A 21,644-nucleotide genomic window follows, 5' to 3' on the forward strand; every position below is an offset into this window, starting at 1 on the left:
CCAGCATCTCTACGATCGTCTCCATGGGAGAATAGCAGCCTGCATTGCTGCGAAAGGTGGATATACACTGTACTAGTGCCGACATTGTGCATGCTCTGTTGCCTGTGTCTATGTGCCTGTGGTTCTGTCAGTGTGATCATGTGATGTATCTGACCCCAGGAATGTGTCAATAAAGTTTCCCCTTCCTGGGACAATGAATTCACGGTGTTCTTATTTCAATTTCCAGGAGTGTATAAAAACTTCAGGAGTTAAGCTATCATTAGCAACGTCAACAGTTGTTAGAATTAAATTTTTGTGGTCAGGGAAAAACTTATATATGATACACAGTGTGAGCAAAAAGTCTTTCCCTGATACCAAAAATTTATTGATGTTGGTATATGGTGCACAAGTTCTTAGCGTTTTTTCCACAAGTGTAATAAACACAATAGGTACACATAGCAGAGACTTTAGTCATCACTGTTACGTTCTCCTTCACTATTTACAACAGTGTGCCAAAGCTGGGCTGACCTTTCGATTCCGCGACTGTAGAACTCGCTTGGTTTTGAGGCGAAGAACTCGTCGAGCCATGTTCGGAGCGCATTTCCATCTGGAAAGAAACTTCCTCGAAAGTTGTACAATAGACACTGAAAAAGGTGAAAATCTGAGGGTGCAAGATCAGGCGGATAAGGTGGGTACGAATGATTTCGCAACCCAATTCCTGTGTAGTGTTTTTTGTGGAGTAGTATCACCCAATCTTCCTGGTCGTTGTTCTTGGATTGCGTCTGCAAGACGTCTCGCTTGTTAACAGTAAGTGATGGTTGCACCTTGGGAAAGCAATTTGTAGTACACTACACCGTCGCTGTTCCATCAGATGCACAACACTACCTTTAGTGGATGCGCGTAGGCCTGTCTACTTGGAGTTGCTGGTTTGTTTTGTCTGAACCACACTTTTTTTCCGTATGTTAGCATAAAGACACAATTTCCCGTCACCAGTAAAGAGGAATGGTCGCTGTAGTTCACGAGCCAGTTGGCGATGAGCAAGCAGAGATGCACGTATGGGCAACTGCTAATTTTTGCGACTTTAGGCATGCGGTACCCGTTCAGCCGATTTTTGAACCTTTCCCGTTGCATGCAGATGTCGCACGATGTGGAATGATCGCAGTTCATTACATTTGCCATTTCTCGAGTAGACTGATGTTGATCGTTGTGGATTAATGCGTTTAAACGATCGTCATCAAACCCCGATGGTCTTCGTGAACGTGGAGAGTCACTAATGTCAAAACGATCCTCCTTAAAGCAAGAAAGCCATTTTCTTGCCATGCTGTGTCCAGTGGCATTATCCCCATCCACGGCACAAATGTTTCTGGCTGTCTCCGCTGCTATCACCTTTCTTGTGAACTCAAACAGAAGAGTATGTCGGAAATTTCACCCCTTGGCACGCCAGTTTCTACCGTCCACAGCTCCACTCACTATCTCCAAATGACAATATGCTAACTGAAGTTGCTACACTGAACAAATAAAAATGGCAATCCGTAAAGAAACCCATAACAATCGGAATACAACATGCAAAACAATAACTCCACGAACTTATGCACCAACCAATTAAATACTTGGTGTTCACAAACAGTCTGAAAAGCTTGTAAGGGTGTTGCAGGGTAGATTGTGCTCAGAAGTAATTGTTAAGGAAAAAATCGATACGTTGCGTCGTTTCGCAGTTAATTAGCATCGAAGTAAGCCAACCAGACCGTTGCGCGCGCATATTCAGTTATTAGGGTCAGTTGTTATAGCGTAGATGGTGGCGCACGAGACTACTCAGTCTTTGGCTTGGGTTCGATTCTTACTACCGTCCAATGTCCAATTTTTGTACGGCTGTCCTTTTCGGTTTTAGGAAACCAGACGAAGAAAACTTTTGGTGTTGTGGCTGTGCCATCTTGTAATGCTTTGTGGTTCCTGGCTGGATGAGGACAGGGTCGTATGATAGGTGGGTGGCCGGTTTCCTCTCACTAGAACACAAAATGCACACGTGGTTAAAATACACTTTATTACAGGAACCGATTGAGTACTTGACTTCAATGATGTCCAATCTGAAGTTCTGTGGTTAACAGCAATCAAGTAACACGCACTAATTCTTGAATCTTGTCCGTGTCCATATCACAACTGTATACAATAACTAACGTTCCCTGACAGCTAACTTACGCGTGAGGTGACGACTATCACTATGGAAGAATAGAGCACAGTGCGACGTACTGAGTTGCAATGCGAACTGATTCCCGATGCGACGTACTGAGATTGAGACAGCTAGGTAGGCGGCGGCGGCCTATATGCATGCTGCCCAGGGGGCATTGTCGGCGTGTAGCCTGGGGGCGTCTTTGTCTTCTCTCGTCGTAGGCGCGCTTAGTTCAGCGCCTGTTATACAATGTTTCCTAGTGCCGACCGGTGTGCTGGCGAAGGCGTAAACAAGTACATTTGGCGACACCGTTTTTGGAGGGTCGCTCGAACTTACGCTCGCAAAACAATTACTTCTGAGCACAACCTACCCTGCAACACTTTTCTGACTGTTTCTGATCACTATATATCTACTCGTACATAAAACTCTGTACATGTGGATATCGGTGCGTCCTACAGACTGCACACTATACAGCAGCGCCTGAAGGTGTGGGATAATTGGAGTAATATGTATTTGATATTACTTCTGTTTTCAAACTATCAAATGATTTCCAGATTACCACCACTAAAGCAGTTGCAGAAACTAAAACAGCAGATAATGCGCTGTATACTATGAAATCATTGTTGTGTTACGCGCTGTACATTTCATCCCATTTCATCGCTAGACCTATCTCATCGGTATCTCCATGCGCATCTCATTCCAAGTCATCGCCATTTTCATCTCACGCCATTTCAACGGCATCATCATAGCTTCTCATTCTTAAAACTTTTAATTTCTGTCTGTATTATTTCAAGCATTGGCTGCTCAGTACTCGAGTGGTTCCACCGCAGCTGATGCTATCAGGCTATTGAAGACAGCCGTTGCTAACTGCGTGCGGCGTTACTACACTCCTGGAAATGGAAAAAAGAACACATTGACACCGGTGTGTCAGACCCACCATACTTGCTCCGGACACTGCGAGAGGGCTGTACAAGCAATGATCACACGCACGGCACAGCGGACACACCAGGAACCGCGGTGTTGGCCGTCGAATGGCGCTAGCTGCGCAGCATTTGTGCACCTCCGCCGTCAGTGTCAGCCAGTTTGCCGTGGCATACGGAGCTCCATCGCAGTCTTTAACACTGGTAGCATGCCGCGACAGCGTGGACGTGAACCGTATGTGCAGTTGACGGACTTTGAGCGAGGGCGTATAGTGGGCATGCGGGAGGCCGGGTGGACGTACCGCCGAATTGCTCAACACGTGGGGCGTGAGGTCTCCACAGTACATCGATGTTGTCGCCAGTGGTCGGCGGAAGGTGCACGTGCCCGTCGACCTGGGACCGGACCGCAGCGACGCACGGATGCACGCCAAGACCATAGGATCCTACGCAGTGCCGTAGGGGACCGCACCGCCACTTCCCAGCAAATTAGGGACACTGTTGCTCCTGGGGTATCGGCGAGGACCATTCGCAACCGTCTCCATGAAGCTGGGCTACGGTCCCTCACACCGTTAGGCCGTCTTCCGCTCACGCCCCAACATCGTGCAGCCCGCCTCCAGTGGTGTCGCGACAGGCGTGAATGGAGGGACGAATGGAGACGTGTCGTCTTCAGCGATGAGAGTCACTTCTGCCTTGGTGCCAATGATGGTCGTATGCGTGTTTGGCGCAGTGCAGGTGAGCGCCACAATCAGGACTGCATACGACCGAGGCACACAGGGCCAACACCCGGCATCATGGTGTGGGGAGCGATCTCCTACACTGGCCGTACACCACTGGTGATCGTCGAGGGGACACTGAATAGTGCACGGTACATCCAAACCGTCATCGAACCCATCGTTCTACCATTCCTAGACCGGCAAGGGAACTTGCTGTTCCAACAGGACAATGCACGTCCGCATGTATCCCGTGCCACCCAACGTGCTCTAGAAGGTGTAAGTCAACTACCCTGGCCAGCAAGATCTCCGGATCTGTCCCCCATTGAGCATGTTTGGGACTGGATGAAGCGTCGTCTCACGCGGTCTGCACGTCCAGCACGAACGCTGGTCCAACTGAGGCGCCAGGTGGAAATGGCATGGCAAGCCGTTCCACAGGACTACATCCAGCATCTCTACGATCGTCTCCATGGGAGAATAGCAGCCTGCATTGCTGCGAAAGGTGGATATACACTGTACTAGTGCCGACATTGTGCATGCTCTGTTGCCTGTGTCTATGTGCCTGTGGTTCTGTCAGTGTGATCATGTGATGTATCTGACCCCAGGAATGTGTCAATAAAGTTTCCCCTTCCTGGGACAATGAATTCACGGTGTTCTTATTTCAATTTCCAGGAGTGTATATCCTTGCCTTCCTCGTATCTTTGAACTGACAAATCCTACCAATTACAGAGAGGCCAACGGATTAACATGGACTCCGAAGCACGACGCAACGTGATATTTTTTACACTGCCGCGGGGGAAGTATGCGTTAAGTAAGACAAAAACAGTGTAGAACCCACCGAGACTCCGATGCTTTCTTCTGTTTAATATGGCTCTGAGCACTATGGGACTTAACATCTGTGGTCATCAGTCCCCTAGAACTTAGAACTACTTAAACCTAACTAACCTAAGGACATCACACACATCCATGCCCGAGGCAGGATTCGAAGCTGCAACCGTCTTCTGTTTAATACTTGACTGTTATCATTATCGTCGTCTTTAGTGCAAAGATTGGTTCGATGGAGCTATCCACCCTAGTCTATACTGTGCAAGCCTTTTCATATGTGCATAACTATTGCAACCTACAGCTACTTGAATCTGCTTATTGTATTCATACCTAGGCTTTCCTCTACAATTGCCCTCCATCCCCTTCCTTATCTCCGTTACCAAATTGACGAAATCGTGATGTTCAGGATATGTCCTATCAAACGATCCCTTAGTCATGTTGTGCCGTATATTCCTCATTTCAGTACTTCCTCATGAGTTAAGAGATCTACCCATCTGATCTTCAGCATTCAGCATTCTTGTGTAGCACCGCAGTTTATCCTCCACATTTCACTTACGTACAATGCTTCACTCCACACAAATACCGTGAAAAAACGACTTCCTTACATTTTAAGTTAAAATCGATTTTAACAAATTCCTCTTTTTCAGAAATGCTTTCCTTGCTATAGCCAGTCTCTCTGTTCCGGCCACCGTGAGTTATTTTGATGCCAACGTGACGAAATCACATGTTACCTCTACTTCATTTTTCGCGGCATCGCCTAATTTAATAAGACCGAATTCCATTATAATTGCTTTACTTTTGTTGATGTTCATCTTGTAACATAGTTTCAAGACTATCCATTTTGTTCAACTGCTCTTCCAACTCCTTTGCTATCTTTGGCAGAATTACAATATCATCGGCAAACGTCAATGTTTTTATTTCTGCTCCTTCTACTTCAATTCCCTTTCCTCATTTGTACTTGGTTTCCTTTACTGTTTGCTCAACGTAGAGATTGAACAATATTCGGAATATACTACAAATTCTGTGTCGTTCCCTTTTCAGCCACTGTCTCTCTCATGTGCTTAAACTCATGTATCTACAGTCTGGTCTCTGTGCTTGCTTAATACAATATTTTTTGTCAGCTCTGATATCCAGAAATTTTTTCATTCCAAATTTCCCATTAAGTCTGTCGCAGCTACAGTGTCTCTTTATGCTCGCAAATTTTTGTTCTCACAGAGCATGTGACACCAGCATCTCCACGTAACAGCAATGCAATATTACAGTAATTACATTTACCTGAAGTTGGAGCGAGGCCTCCGAAACGCGTCGTGATGAGATTTTTTTTCTGGTTAAAATGACTTTGTCGCTTGCAACAGTTGAACTCACAGTCACAGAAAGAAGGTACGCGTTCAGTTATATGCATTTATTTATGGAAGTCAGTGTGTGTGTATATGTGTGACTCTTTGTCTGTCGCTAACTCGTGGCGTGTGCATCCTAATTACCACTATTGCTTAAACCAATTAGTGGACTGTTAGAGGCTAACGCTAGGTGATTATTTTATCAAGGTCCTTATACGGCGTAACATTGCGATATACTCAGAAAGCGAGTATATGCAGCTATATAAATGTTGCATATTCACTTCACTGATTTTTTCAGATTAAGTGGAAGATTATTAATCAGCACCATTCATTAGAGCTCATTTCGCGATTTGAGGTGCTTGTTGAGTCGTATTTTAATAAGTATGCCTTGCTTAGTTGTTACGGGCTATTTTTGAAGATATGAGTGTACTTTTAAGGAGAAATATTGCTGCAAGGTGGTGTGTCATGGATAGTCCAGTTCTAAGCTGACACACACACACACACACACACACACACACACACACACACACACACACAGTAATTTTTATCTGGAATATCATAGTCCCAGAGTTGAACTGAAATCAGTTTCAGTACATCAGTTGCGACCAAGGGTTTCAGGGGATTCTCTTTGATTATGAGGTGAACGCCGAAACTAGAAATCCCAAATATTCCCAATTTGGAAACCTTTTCGCCCCATTCGCAGTTGGCTGAGATTTGGCTGAAATAACGGAAGTTCTGCCACTGCTGTACCCCGCCCTGTCCTGTTGCTTAGAGGATGTAAGATGATAAGGAAAGACTTAGGAAGCTACTAGCCGTGAGGAGCGGTCCTGCAACAGAGAATTTCTTGCACGTAGAGACTAGTCGAAACGGCAGTTTTGTTCTGTGCGTTGGGGGCACTTCGGGGCAACGCTCACAGCCCGTTGTTGTTCAGCGTTGTTGTGATCGATCTTACTGCCTTGATAACTGGAATATTATTAATGCTTAAGAGATAGTGTTGATATCGGAAGAAAAGCAAGCAATATGAAGAGATATTGAAGCAGTGGAGGCGTTACTGTGTGCTGTCATTTGTCTCAGCAGGATAAGTTAACAGTGAAGATATAAACTACGATGAGTTTTCTTTGTATTTAGGGTGGCTGAAGACTTGATTGGAAGAACAGAAAAGAAAGAGAGTAACAATGATCTGAGTTGCCTTTTGTATATTAATTAATATTTTCAAAATTACGCCTGCTATGTGTCGGAAACGGAGGGTTTATTATCAGTTTGTATACCAATTTTGACTTGCAACACACATGTACTTGTAATGCGAAGTCTCTGTTAGCAACGTTTTAATCGCCCCCAGAATGTTCTTTAGGTTTTTTATCCACCAGTTTTCTATCGAAATCTGTAATAAATTAACGCATCTATTTCACGCGTGCCATTTTGGGAATCAAAACCTGTGTGATAAGGTTTTTTTGTTTTGAAATTTAAAATCTCATTGCCCGAAAGACAAGTTTCCTCATTCGTGTCCTGGTCCGGCATATAGTTTCATTCTGCCAATAAGTTTCGCAATAGCACGTACTGCCACATTCGCCATCCGCCCCCAACACTACCTGCTCTCCTCAACTGTCCTCTTCACTCCCAAACAACCACACGCCTTTGCGCCCCCTCCCTCCTTGCCACCTCCCCCTATATTTCGTATAACCAACCCGTCCCTTGCCATCAGATTTCCCAGTTTTCTTGAACAGTGTTTTACGGTAGATTTTGGGGGGGGGGGGGGGGCTGTATATTGCGGTATATGTATGATTTCTTTTAGACAGGTCTCTAGGAACCAGTGAATCACTATTTTATGATACTGCATCTAAGCTATTATTTCTGAGGCCAGTTTTTTTGTACACCTAAAGTGGTTATGTTTACACTCTGTGTACGGAGTATTTCATAAATATGTTATGAGCGTGTATTACAAGGATATATTAATCACCTAGAACATAAATACCTGTCTTTCCATTCCTGGTAATGTTTCCGGTAATCCAAAGATCAGGTTCCTCACACGTTCATGCCGCTTTGCTATGATCTCTGCCGCTGTTTTTACAAATGTTAACGTCAGTTGATGCAAGGAATGGAGAACGGCAGGTCACAGAAGTGCATTGGCTATCCTCCAAAACTCTACCATCTGGTGAGCAAGATGTTTGAAACAGGCGAAATACCCTCAGACTTCAAGAAGAATATAATAATTCCAATCCCAAAGAAAGCAGGTGTTGACAGATGTGAAAATTACCGAACTATCAGTTTAATAAGTCACAGCTGCAAAATACTAACGCGAATTCTTTACAGACGAATGGAAAAACTAGTAGAAGCCTACCTCGGAGAAGATCAGTTTGGATTCCGTAGAAGTGTTGGCACACGTGAGGCAATACTGACCCTACGACTTATCTTAGAAGCTAGATTAAGGAAGGGCAAACCTACGTTTCTAGCATTTGTAGACTTAGAGAAAGCTTTTGACAATGTTGACTGGAATACTCTCTTTCAAGTTCTGAAGGTGGCAGGGGTAAAATACAGGGAGCGAAAGGCTATTTACAATTTGTACAGAAATCAGATGGCAGTTATAAGAGTCGAGGGACATGAAAGGGAAGCAGTGGTCGGGAAGGGAGTGAGACAGGGTTGTAGCCTGTCTCCGATGTTCCTCAATCTGTATATTGAGCAAGCAATAAAGGAAAGAAAAGAAAATTTTGGAGTAGGTATTAAAATCCATGGAGAAGAAACAAAAACGTTGAGGTTCGCCGATGACATTGTAATTCTGTCAGAGACAGCAAAGGACTTGGAAGAGCAGTTGAACGGAATGGACAGAATCTTGAAAGGAGGGTATAAGATGACCTTCAACAAAAGAAAAACGAGGATAATGGAATTTAGTCGAATTAAGTCGGGTAATGCTGAGGGAATTAGATTAGGAAATGAGACACTTAAAGTAGTAAAGGAGTTTTGCTATTTGGGGAGCAAAATAACTGATGATGGTCGAAATAGAGACGATATAAAATGTAGACTGGCAATGGCAAGGAAAGCGTTTCTGAAGAAGAGAAATTTATTAACATCGAGTAGGCCTATAGATTTAAGTGTCAGGAAGTCGTTTCTGTAAGTATTTGTATGGAGTGTAGCCATGTATGGAAGTGAAACATGGACGATAAATTGTTTGGACAAGAAGAGAATAGAAGCTTTTGAAATGTGGTGCTACAGAAGAATGCTGAAGATTAGATGGGTAGATCACATAACTAATGAAGATGTATTGAATAGGATTGGGGAGAAGAGAAGTTTGTGGCACAACTTGACCAGAAGAAGGGATCGGTTGGTAGGACATGTTCTGAGGCATCAAGGAATCACCGATTTAGTATTTGAGGGCAGCGTGGAGGGTAAAAATCGTAGAGGGAGACCAAGAGATGAATACACTAAGCAGATTCAGAAGGATGTAGGTTGCAGTAGGTCCTGGGAGATGAAGAAGCTTGCACAGGATAGAGTAGCATGGAGAGCTGCAACAAACCAGTCTCAGGACTGAAGACCACAACAACAACAACAAGATATCCTCATATTCTATTATACGGCAATAGGTTTTGTAAGACGAGACACATGTTTTCTCGGCGATGACATGTTACGCAGACAGGTTAGTTACACTGTTCAGTCACATTAATGTGACCCCAGTCAAAATTCCGAATAACAACCATTTATGGAGTGAACCGGAGGGAGACGTGCAAGAAGGGAGTCAATGCGGTTCTGGATGGTACTGACAAGGATGTGGAGCCATGACGACTCCAGAGGCGTGGCCAGCAGCGCTAGCTTCCTCGGTTGGTGATCCACGGCGCGAACAACCCTATCGAGGTGTTCCCACAGATTCTCGATTGGTTTTAATGCACGAAGTTTAGTAAACTCAACCTGATGCTCTTCGAACCATGCATGTACCGGGAGCTGTGTCACAAGCAGCAATGTCCCGTTAGTACATGCCATCGAGCCGAGGAAGAAAAAACTGCATGTGGAGGTGAACATGGTTATCCCTAAGGATAGACACGTACTTGCATTGATCCGCTGTCTTCCAGAATTACGAGATCGGCCAGGGAATGCCACGAAAACATTCCCTAGACTTTAACGCTGCCTCCTCCGGCCTGTATCTCCCACGATAGTTGCAGGATGTCGGCTTTCAGACGGTACACGTCGTTCACGCCAGCGGCCATCTGCAAGATGGAGCATAAAACGTTTCATCAGAGGAGGCCGCCTGTCACCACTCAGTGGACGTCCAGTTGCGATACTGGTGTGCTAATTCCAGCCTTCTTCACCGGAGAACTGCAGTCAGCTTGGGTGCATGAAACCACGAACCAGACACGTGCTGCGGTGGCCCATATGTAGGAACGTTAGAACGGTCGTTGAGGAGATAGTGTTGTTAGTCCATTGGATCATCTGGGCGGTCTGTTGCTCAACAGTTGCCCGTATAAACATCTGCTGAGACGTCGTTTAGCCGTGTCATCTATGGCCCGTGGTCCACCACAGTTGGCTCGGCGCTGGTTTTGGATAGCGCCATTTTGCCATGCGCGGTATATTGTAACTACTGAGGCTCGTGAACAGTTTGCAAATTTAGCCGTTTCGCAATGGTTCCATCCTTGGCCCGAAGGACGATTATCATTTTCTTTTGGCTGTCAAATAAATCGCACCGTTTTCGCACTTCGACAACGACTGCACTGTTTTCCGCATCCCCCCACACACTGCACACATTCTCCACTGCTAGTACTACCACCGGCTATCTGCGACTGCACGTTGACGTCGAATATAGGCGGTGGTCACATTAATATGACTGGACAGAGCATGTTGTAACATGTAAGTAATGTTTCGAAATACACAATGACGTTTCGTTCCTATGCCTTGCTCTTTATGGGAAGCACACTATTAATTTTCAAATTAAAAATGAAGAAATTCCTCGAGCTGTGTTTAAGGCGTTGATTTTATTTTAGCAACTAGTTTCAACGTTGTAGCAACGTCATCTTCAGGCCCTATAAAATCAACAAGCAATTTGACATCAGTAATGTATTTGTTATTATGTAAACAAATATATTATAAACATATTACATAATGGACGAATTCAATAAAATTAATTACATTTTGGCCGTTCTCATTAAATGCAATCATTCTGGAAATCAATTTATGTGGTACCAATAAGTACAAATGAAATTATATATACATGATCGTTTTTATTACAGATCAATGTCAAGCATTAAATGAAATGGGAGTATATATAAAAAAAACTTAGGTAACAGGTGTTAACGTTTAGGGATAATATACAGTGCTAAAGGGAATATGCATTGCTAATCAGACATATGTAGGGTAAGATCCATTATTAAAGAAGGGAGGGAAAGGTAGAAATAGAGTTATGTTTGCATAACACCGCATTGTCATCATACTAAAGTGACAGTGTAGCGCCGGCCGGGGTGGCCGAGCGGTACTAGGCGCAACAGTCTGGAACCGCGCGACCACTACGGTCGCAGGTTCGAATCCTGCCTCGGGCATGGATGTTTGTGATCTCCTTAGGTTAGTTAGGTTTAATTAGTTCTAAGTTCTAGGGGACTGATGACCTTAGACGTTAAGTCCCATAGCGCTCAGAGCCATTTGAACCATTTGACAGTGTAGCAAGTTACTTAAACAACGTCAATCACAACCTTTCCTTCCCTTTACTATTCTTTAATAATGGATCTTACCCTACATATGTCTGATTAGCAATGCATATTACCTTTAGCACTATTTATTATCCCTAAGCGTAACGCCTGTCACTTAAGTTTTTTTATATATATACTCCTATTTCATTTAATGCTAAACATTGATCTGTAATAAAAACGATCATGTATATATAATTTCATTTGTACTTATTGGTACCACTTAAATTGTTGATTTCCAGAATGATTGCATTTAATGAAAACGGCCAAAATGTAATTAATTTTATTGAATTCGTCCATTATGTAATATGTTTATAATATATTTGTTTACATAATAATTCATAGATTACTGATGTCAAATTGCTTGTTGTATGTATGGTATATTTTATAGGGCCTGAAGATGACATTGTTACAACGTTGAAACTAGTTGCTAAAATAAAATCAACACCTTAAACACAGCTGGAGGAATTTCTTCATTTTTAATATAAATTTATACCAGCTGACGACCCACTGTCCTCCATTTCAACTATGGATATACGAAGATTATTAATTTTCAGTTCATCATGCACTTGAAAAGGCCTATAAAGCCGAAATCACGATTGTATGAAATAAATGAATAGTAATTTACAGTCAGGTGGAAAAATTTCTTTCAAAAAGCGCTTACTCCGGGACAGGTTGAAATATTCACTGTCAAAACAGTTATCTGCGTTGTAGCTAAGCCAGTTTTCAGCAGTATTCTTTCTTCCGGGAGTGCCATTGCAGTAAGACATCCAGGAGAGCTCCTGGGAAGTTTGGGAAGGCCAGAAACGAGTGACGGTCCAGAATAGTTTTAATTAGCACGGAAGTTTCAAAATCTTTGTGGTTCCACTTGAGAGCGCTTCAGTTGCAAATCACAATGACGAGAGCACTGATCTTTTCTGTGCGCTTAGCAGCCGTCCTGTGAAACACATCCAAGTTCTTCATCAAGTCGTATGTGAGTGCTGTGTAAGGCGTGGCGCTTACGATACATTAATGCAATCGAGAGTTCGACAGCTGCTCTGGAGGCGAGTTCGACAGCTGCTCTGGAGACGCCCGCTGACGGGTTCTAGGTTTGCACTTCTCTGCATCAGGCGTGAACGCAGGCCGGCGTTTACACAGCTGGTGGTGGCCAGAGGCAAGCCAGTAGCGCGGCCTAGGCCTATGCTTCGCTGTGCCTGCAATACGCCGACAGCGTTGAGTGGTGGGCGTCTGTTTGTTGTGGCAGCCGACTCTATTACTCCGGTCGCTCCTAGAACAAGTACTGCTCGATACCACGGCGTCCTTTAATTCTGTTATATCGCAATTCGCAGCCAATCCTGAATGTCGAATGATAATGAACTCGCTCTTGAACGTAGTATGACAGAGACGACTCTGTCCTAAACTCAGGAAAGATACCGAAAAACCTGATAATGTCCAATTGTAAGTACGCTAGTGGCCATTAAAACGCCAACAACATGAAGAACAGACAACAACACAAATATTGTATGTATGCATTATGGTAGTAAGATTACGCTATTAAATTTGTAGGTGATTTGGCGGTATACTGAGAGCGAAATTGCTGCCACCTCTTATAGCGACAACGTCTCTAAACCGGTTAGGCGTGTAGTCGAACTGAGCTTTGGTCACAGGTACAGGTGTATCATTCCACGCTGCTTCAACTTAGTGCAAAAATTCAGTAGTTGTAGTGGTTGGCGTTTGGTGGCGTGCCAGTCTCTCCGCTTGCCATGACCAAATGTTTCCAACGGGTGAGAAAGATCTGAAGAACACGTTGGCCTCGGCAGTGGTCGAACGTCGTATGTATTGAGATAAATCAGAACAGCCTGCTCTCTCGGCCAGGACAAAGTCTCAAGCGACTGGAAAAAAGCGCAGGGGACTCTCGTATATAAGATCGATAAAAGAACGGATCCGCAAAATTACAGACCAATATTCCTAGCACTGGTTTCCTGCAGAATTCTTGAACACATTCTGATTTCGAATATAATAAATTTCTTTCAGACTGAGAAGCTACTGTCCACAAATCGGCAAGGTTTTAGAAAGCATCGGTCGCACGAAACTCATCTTGCCCTTTTCACACAAAATATCCTGTTAACCATGGAGTTAGAACAACAGACAGATTCTGTATTTACAAATTTGCGAAAAGCGTTTGACACGGTGACTTTTTGTAGACTGTTAACGAAGGTACGAACATACGGATTCGGTACCCAGATATGAGAGTGGATTGAAGACTTTTTAAGTAATACGACCAAGTACGTGGTCCTCGATGACGAGTGTTCGTCAGAGACAAGGATACAGTCAGGAGTGCCAGAGGGAAGCTTTTATTCTTTATATGTATAAATGACCTTGCGGGCAGTATGAGCACCAATTTGCGGTTGTTTGCTGTGCTGTGGTGTACGGGAAGCTGTCATCGGTGAGTGAATGTAGGAATATACGAGATGACGCAGAAAAAATTTCTAATTGGTATCATGAATTGCAACTTGCTCTAAATGTAGAAAAAAGTAAGTTAATGCGGAAGAGTAGGTAAAACAAACCTGTTATGTTCGAATGCAGCATTACCAGCGTACAGCTTTACACAGTCAGGTCGATTAGATACAGGGTGTTTCAAAAATGACCGGTATATTTGAAACGGCAATAAAAACTAAACGAGCAGCGATAGAAATACACCGTTTGTTGCAATATGCTTGGGACAACAGTACATTTTCAGGCGGACAAACTTTCGAAATTACAGTAGTTACAATTTTCAACAACAGATGGCGCTGCAAGTGATGTGAAAGATATAGAAGACAACGCAGTCTGTGGGTGCGCCATTCTGTACGTCGTCTTTCTGCTGTAAGCGTGTGCTGTTCACAACGTGCAAGTGTGCTGTAGACAACATGGTTTATTCCTTAGAACAGAGGATTTTTCTGGTGTTGGAATTCCACCGCCTAGAACACAGTGTTGTTGCATCAAGACGAAGTTTTCAACGGAGGTTTAATGTAACCAAAGGACCGAAAAGCGATACAATAAAGGATCTGTTTGAAAAATTTCAAGGGACTGGGAACGTGACGGATGAACGTGCTGGAAAAGTAGGGTGACCGCGTACGGCAACCACAGAGGGCAACGTGCAGCTAGTGCAGCAGGTGATCCAACAGCGGCCTCGGGTTTCCGTTCGCCGTGTTGCAGCTGCGGTCCAAATGACGCCAACGTCCACGTATCGTCTCATGCGCCAGAGTTTACACCTCTATCCATACAAAATTCAAACGCGGCAACCCCTCAGCGCCGCTACCATTGCTGCACAAGAGACATTCGCTAACGATATAGTGCACAGGATTGATGACGGCGATATGCATGTGGGCAGCATTTGGTTTACTGACGAAGCTTATTTTTACCTGGACGGCTTCGTCAATAAACAGAACTGGCGCATATGGGGAACCGAAAAGCCCCATGTTGCAGTCCCATCGTCCCTGCATCCTCAAAAAGTACTGGTCTGGGCCGCCATTTCTTCCAAAGGAATCATTGGCCCATTTTTCAGATCCGAAACGATTACTGCATCACGCTATCTGGACATTCTTCGTGAATTTGTGGCGGTACAAACTGCCTTAGACGACACTGCGAACACCTCGTTGTTTATGCAAGATGGTGCCCGGCCACATCGCACGGCCGACGTCTTTAATTTCCTGAATGAATATTTCGATGATCGTGTGATTGCTTTGGGCTATCCGAAACATACAGGAGGCGGCGTGGATTGGCCTCCCTATTCGCCAGACATGAACCCCTGTGACTTCTTTCTGTGGGGACACTTGAAAGACCAGGTGTACCGCCAGAATCCAGAAACAATTGAACAGCTGAAGCAGTACATCTCATCTGCATGTGAAGCCATTCCGCCAGACACGTTGTCAAAGGTTTCGGGTAATTTCATTCAGAGACTACGCCATATTATTGCTACGCATGGTGGATATGTGGAAAATATCGTACTATAGAGTTTCCCAGAGCGCAGCGCCATCTGTTGTTGAAAATTGTAACTACTGTAATTTCGAAAGTTTGTCTGCCTGAAAATGTACTGTTGTCCCAAGCATATTGCAACAAACGGTGTATTTCTATCGCTGCTCGTTTAGTTTTTATTGCCGTTTCAAATATACCGGTCATTTTTGAAACACCCTGTATATAGGCGCAACGTTGCAAAGCGATATGAAACGGAATGAGAGAATTACGGAAATGTGTAGCTCACCCATAAAGGAGACGGCGTGTAGATCGCTAGTGCGACCTATTCTAGAGTACTGATCCCCACAAGGTCAAATAAAGGAAGAGACCAAGCAATTCAGAGACGTTTTGCTAGATTTGTTACCAGAAGATTCTGTCAGTTTGCAAGTATCATACACATGCTTCGTGAACTCAAATGTGAACATACGGAGAGAAGATGGCGCTCTTTTCGGGAGTCACTGTTGTGGGAATTTAGAAAACCCTCATTTGAGACCGACTGTAGAACAATTCAATTTAGAAAATGTAACAGACCTACTAAGGAGAGTGCCTACACTACACTTGTTCGTCCTCTTTTAGAACACTGCTGCGCGGTGTGGGATCCTTAACAGATAGGACTGACGGAGTACATCGAAAAAGTTCAAAGAAAGGCAGCACGTTTTATATTATCGCGAAATATGGGAGAGAGTGTCACAGAAATGATACAGGCTTTGGGCTGGACATCATTAAAAGAAAGGCGCTTTTCGTTGCGACGGAATCTTCCACGAAATTCCAATCACCAACTTTCTCCTCCGAATGCGAAAATATTTCGTTGACACCGATCTACATAGGGCGGAACGATCACCACGATAAAATAAGGGAAATCAGAGCTCGTATGGAAAGATGTAGGTGTTCATTTTTTTTTCCGCGCATTATATAAGATTGGAGTAATAGAGAATTGTGAAGGTGGTTCGATGACCCCTCTGCCAGGCACTTAAATGTGATTTGCAGAGTATCCGCGTAGATGTAGATGTAGAACTGCCGCCAACGGTAATTTCGCATAAATACCACGAAAATAAGATGCGAGAAATTAGATCTCGTACGGAGGAGGCATATAGTCATTTTTCCCTCGCTCTATTTTCGAGTGGAACAGGAAAGGAAATCACTGGCAGTAGTAAGTGGTACCCTCCGCCATACACTGTACGGTGGCTTGGGGATTATGTGTGCAGACATAGATATTCATGTGATCTTGTGTTACCTAGTTGAAAGACAACGTCATGGAGACGACGAAGACAGGGTACAGCCGCCAACCTTAATACATCAAAAATTTGCTATGCAAAGCAGAAGTTATCGTGTTGTGGTCCCAATGGCACTCCATGCCACCTCGGCATGTGGTGGACCAATGTGGCGATAATGAATGCAGTTTGACAGTCTTAGTTCTCCTCAGAGCCTCCACTGTACGCGGAACCGAAACACGTCTGGAAAGCCGGCGTGGTGCCATTGCCGTGTGGTGTTGCCGTTGGATGCGTCTCTCTCAGCTGCAGCGAAATTAGAGCGCAACAATGGTTCCCATGCTGGCAGCCCGTAAGGCTCCAAACGTAGTCGCTTTGTCCGTGTCGATACTTGTCTTGATACAAGCACACTGATTGAAGTAACGTGACTATTCTGCGCGGCCGAGCCAAGAACATGCCTGGAGTTATTGCGCGAGGCCACTGAGATCCTGCATGCCGTTGAGCGTGGCTCTTTTGAATTCATCGATACCATGTTCTCCTGACAGTCGTATTCCGACCAACACGGGCAGCAGTATCATGGAATGATAAAACGCATTGTTAATAGCCCACGATCCTGCCGCTGTTGAATTCCTACAATGCTGGTTGACATTCCTCCTCCTGACACGCCACACGACATGATGTGCTCACAAACAAACGACATTCAAATGAGATTTCAGAATGATAAAAGTGTTACGTAGTCTTTCCTTATATACGGATTGTAAATCGCGTTACTCGTGCCTACTCTGGATTGTTAATCTATTCTACTATATACAGATAAGACGATGTTGCCAAAAACCTCAAACTTCTTCACCGATTTACTTCAGATCCTCACATAGTGCTCTAATAAATATTTGGATAGAAATAGCATATGTATTTTTATAATATATAGGTATGTACATGTAATATATAAAGAGAAAACATTGTTAGCAAAATCCTCGAAAAGTTCTTAACCAGTTTTTTCCAGTTTTTACACGATACTCAAATAAAAAATCTGATACACAGGGGATGTATATATTTTTTTAAAAAACTACAATGTACATATCATCTGTTAAATCAGTCATCGAGAAAGAAAATACTGTGCTGTGCTGTGAAAATGTACGGTCTACTTTTCTTTCTGACAGTCAGTTTTAACTACAGTAAAGGGATACTTAAACCATTAGACAGATTGTTTCTCATATGCACTCTAAGATGACAAAAAAACCGCCACGAAGGAATTATCTTAATGGGATGGAAATCGGTAAGTCTGATGTACACGTACAAACAAACAAATCATCGCAATTACTGAGAAATGGATGATTTATTCAAGAGAAAGACCTTCACAAATTAAGCAAGTCAATAACGCGTGTGTCCACCTCTGGCCCTCATGCAAGCAGTTATTCAGCTTGGCACTGACTGATAGAGTTGTTGACTATCCTCCTGAGGGCATCGTGCCGAATTCTGCCCAATGTGCGCGTTAAATCATCCAAGTCGCGAGTTGATTGGAGCGACCTGCCCAAATGCTCCAAACGTTTTCATTTGGGGAGAGATCCGGCAACCTTGCTGGCCAAGGTAGGGAATAGCGAGTACGAAGTCAAGCAGCAGACACACACACACAGTGTGCGGGCGGGTATTAACTAACTGAAAAGCAAACCCGGGGTGGCTCGCCATGAAGGGCAACAAAATGGGGCGTAGAATATCGTCGACGTACCGCTGTGCTGTGAGGATGCCGTGGACGACAACCAAAGCAGGCCTTTATGAAAAGAAAGGGCACTCGCTGTTGTGGGGCCGTATAGTGAGTGACGGTCGGGTTGGTACCCACCGCTGTTCAGGACGTCTCCATATACGTCTTATGCCATATACGTCTCATTGACTGAAACAGAATTGTCTTCAGTGATGTGTCTCGTTCTGAATGACTCATCTGTTATGAAGCGGCACGTATCAAATCATTTGTAAGCATCTTTAAATTTATCCAGTTTAGCCTTTGCACCGCGAACCGATTGTCATGTGATAAACCTAAATCTATTGTATTTCTATTTTTTTCCGACGTATGTCACACGCTGATACTGACTAAGTTTTCTTGTTCGATTGTTGTTGGTTGTCCACTTTATGGATTGCGTTTTTTTTACAGATCAACTTCGGAGTGTCGCGGGCCGTCGCAACTGCTGCTGACGTAAGTATGGAAACCAGATGAGCCTGCAAGTCCATACGCAAGTTCTAAGATATCGCAAATAAATTGCTTCGCTTTTCTGACCGGTGACCATTTAACTCGTCAACAATTAAACTCTAAGGAGAATGTTGGGCTGAAATGTTGTTGTGGGTTTTTATCTATTAGGCATTGCTCGTTGGTAACAGCTCTGAAACAACTTATGTAGACAATAGAAGTCATTTATTACGAACTGGATTGCTGTGGGTGTGATTACTTAACAGCGCCAGGACCTCTTCTACGAGTCCAAAGTGCAAAGTTCCCAAACTGCAAGTGAAAGGCTGTCTTTTTAGATAAATAACGCGCTTATTTTTCAGCGTGAGGCCCTTTAGGCTGGTCTGTGTACTGCATCCAAATTTTTTTTCCATTGGTTAGCCCACCCATAAAGTGCTCTTTTGAATAGTTTGCCACTATTTTAAGTCTACCATAACCTGTTCAGAATTTTTCCATTCGCAAATATGGTTAGATTTGGAAATGGATGGCACACAGAGATCGCAAAGTCAGCGAACAGAGTGGACGGTCTAATGGTTCGTTCGCCACATGCTCAGTTTCATTGTTGTCAAACCACCTTCCTAGGCAAGTGCATGATTATTATTAAAGATGTTTTTCACATAAAGATACTTAGAAGTGGTGTATAATTCAAAAATGAAAACATCCTTAAAATCGATATCAGGCATGGGAAAGAAATGTAATAGTCGGTCGCCTAAAGAGCGCATTTACTTTCAGACTTAAACTAGTCGGCTAAACTGCCCATGTGCCGCCTTCTGCAACATCTATGACAACAGGATCACGGTTTTCGACTTAATGTTCTTGATACGTGCCCATGAACCACGTTTATATCTTCCTCTGAAAGCAATAAACCATGTTGATAACAAATGGGCCTCATGCTGTATGTGGGTAGGAGTTCACCGGCACTTACCAGCAAACTAACATCCAGGAAATACACTCCAGCTAGAAATACTGTTCTTCATATTCTGTGAAGACAAAATTACACCTTTAGAAAGGACTGGAATTTATAGGATTTCCTGCAATTTGTGTGGCAAATTATATGTAGGTTAGTCAGGTAGGGCTGTAACTACTAGACTGACTGAGCATGAAAGGAGCTGAGATGATTGAAGTACACAAGTTCAAATTCTTGTAGGTCGCAGTAGTTATTCGGAGATGAAAATGCTTGAACAGGATAGACTAGCGTGGAAAGCTGTATCAAACCAGTCTTCGGACGGAAGACAACAGCAAGAACGCAAGAGGGAGATTGCAGTTTGAGAGGGCTCGTTCGTAGCCAAAGGACTTCGCATACCTAATACGTCTCGTGACGAAAGCTCCTCATCCGCTTCAATCGCGGAAGGAACAGTCTGCATCAAATGGAGTGGACCATTGTAGGTAGTGGTCATTATCCAGGCGCGGGTCCAGGGTTCCGTTCTGGGGGAGGAGGAGCCAGACTGTGGCACTGCTCCTTCCCTCCCCCACCCCTACCTCACTCAGTCCTCGCCGTCGCAAATATAACGTCCCATCTCGTTTGCTTTCAACGTGATCCATATTCACACGGTTTTAATAATAGTAAAATGTTTAAACATAATAATAATAATTTGTTTAAATCAGTATTTGGTACACACAGATTTGCAAACTATAGTCTCCACGAGCGTCTAAAGAGAAGAATACTGTTCCAGTCTTCTCTTCACGAGTTTGGTAATGTCTATTTATTATTATTATTATTATTAATTATACACGTAGTAGACCCATTGTGGATCACGTGAAGCTTCTACAGCTGCCGGCCGAGGTGGCCGTGCGGTTCTAGGCGCTACAGTCTGGAACCGCGCGACCGCTACGGTCGCAGGTTCGAATCCTGCCTCGGGCGTGGATGTGTGTGATGTCCTTAGGTTAGTTAGGTTTAAGTAGTTCTAAGTTCTAGGGGACTGATGACCTCAGATGTTGAGTCCCATAGTGCTCAGAGCCATTCTACAACTGTTCCTGCGGTTTTTCCATGAGACCTTCATGTTCTCGCTCGTGGCTTTCTTTCTGTCTATCATCCGTTCACTTTGTACCAGTCTTTTTTGCTCTTGTCTCTGGCTGGACTTTCCACTTGTCTAGTTTGCTTCTGTAGGTGTTAAGGTCTGCAGTGTCCTGGATGGTGAGTTGAGCATCAGTAAGGTCTCTTCGTACTTGTTCGGCCCATGCCATACCTTTAAGGTTTCAGTGGCTGTGAGTATCTGGTGTGTGAGTCTATACTTAAGAAGTCTGTGTATGTGTCCATAGAATGTAAGGCGTCATTTTCTAATGTCAGCAGCAATATTTGAAATTTCCTCTGTAGTCTTGTTGGTTTGCAGTCTATATCCAGCTTCAGTTTTTCGTGGCCCAAGGATTTTCCTAATGATCTTTCGTTCTTCTTTTTGTAGATTTTGCAGTAGCATCTTTGAGGAGGTTTCTGCTGCCTATAGCACCTCGAGCTTAATGACAGTGCTGTAGTGCCTGATTTTTGGACATGCACTCTTTGTTGTAAAGTTGGTGTGTTCGACCGTGGGCTCTGTTTAGTTTCTGTGCTCGAGTTTCTTAAGATTTTTTTCTAGTCTAATGGGTTCCAAAATTTCCCCCAGGTATTTAAAATGTGGAACTCTGTTTATCCGTCCATATTTTGTGGTGACATT

General features: G+C 43.9%; 1 protein-coding gene across 7 annotated transcripts in view; it reads left to right on the forward strand.

Annotated features, from left to right (window-relative positions):
• Nucleotides 1-21,644, forward strand: part of LOC124621853 (endophilin-A) — a 723,134-nt gene that overhangs the window by 86,701 nt on the left and 614,789 nt on the right. For all 7 annotated transcript variants that reach the window (XM_047147301.1, XM_047147304.1, XM_047147306.1 and 4 more), the window contains exon 2: nt 18,928-18,969. The gene's annotated coding sequence lies outside the window, so the exon portion shown is untranslated. The remainder of the gene's footprint in view (nt 1-18,927; nt 18,970-21,644) is intronic.

This window comes from Schistocerca americana, chromosome 7 (assembly GCF_021461395.2).
Source record: "Schistocerca americana isolate TAMUIC-IGC-003095 chromosome 7, iqSchAmer2.1, whole genome shotgun sequence".
NCBI lineage: Eukaryota > Metazoa > Arthropoda > Insecta > Orthoptera > Acrididae > Schistocerca > Schistocerca americana.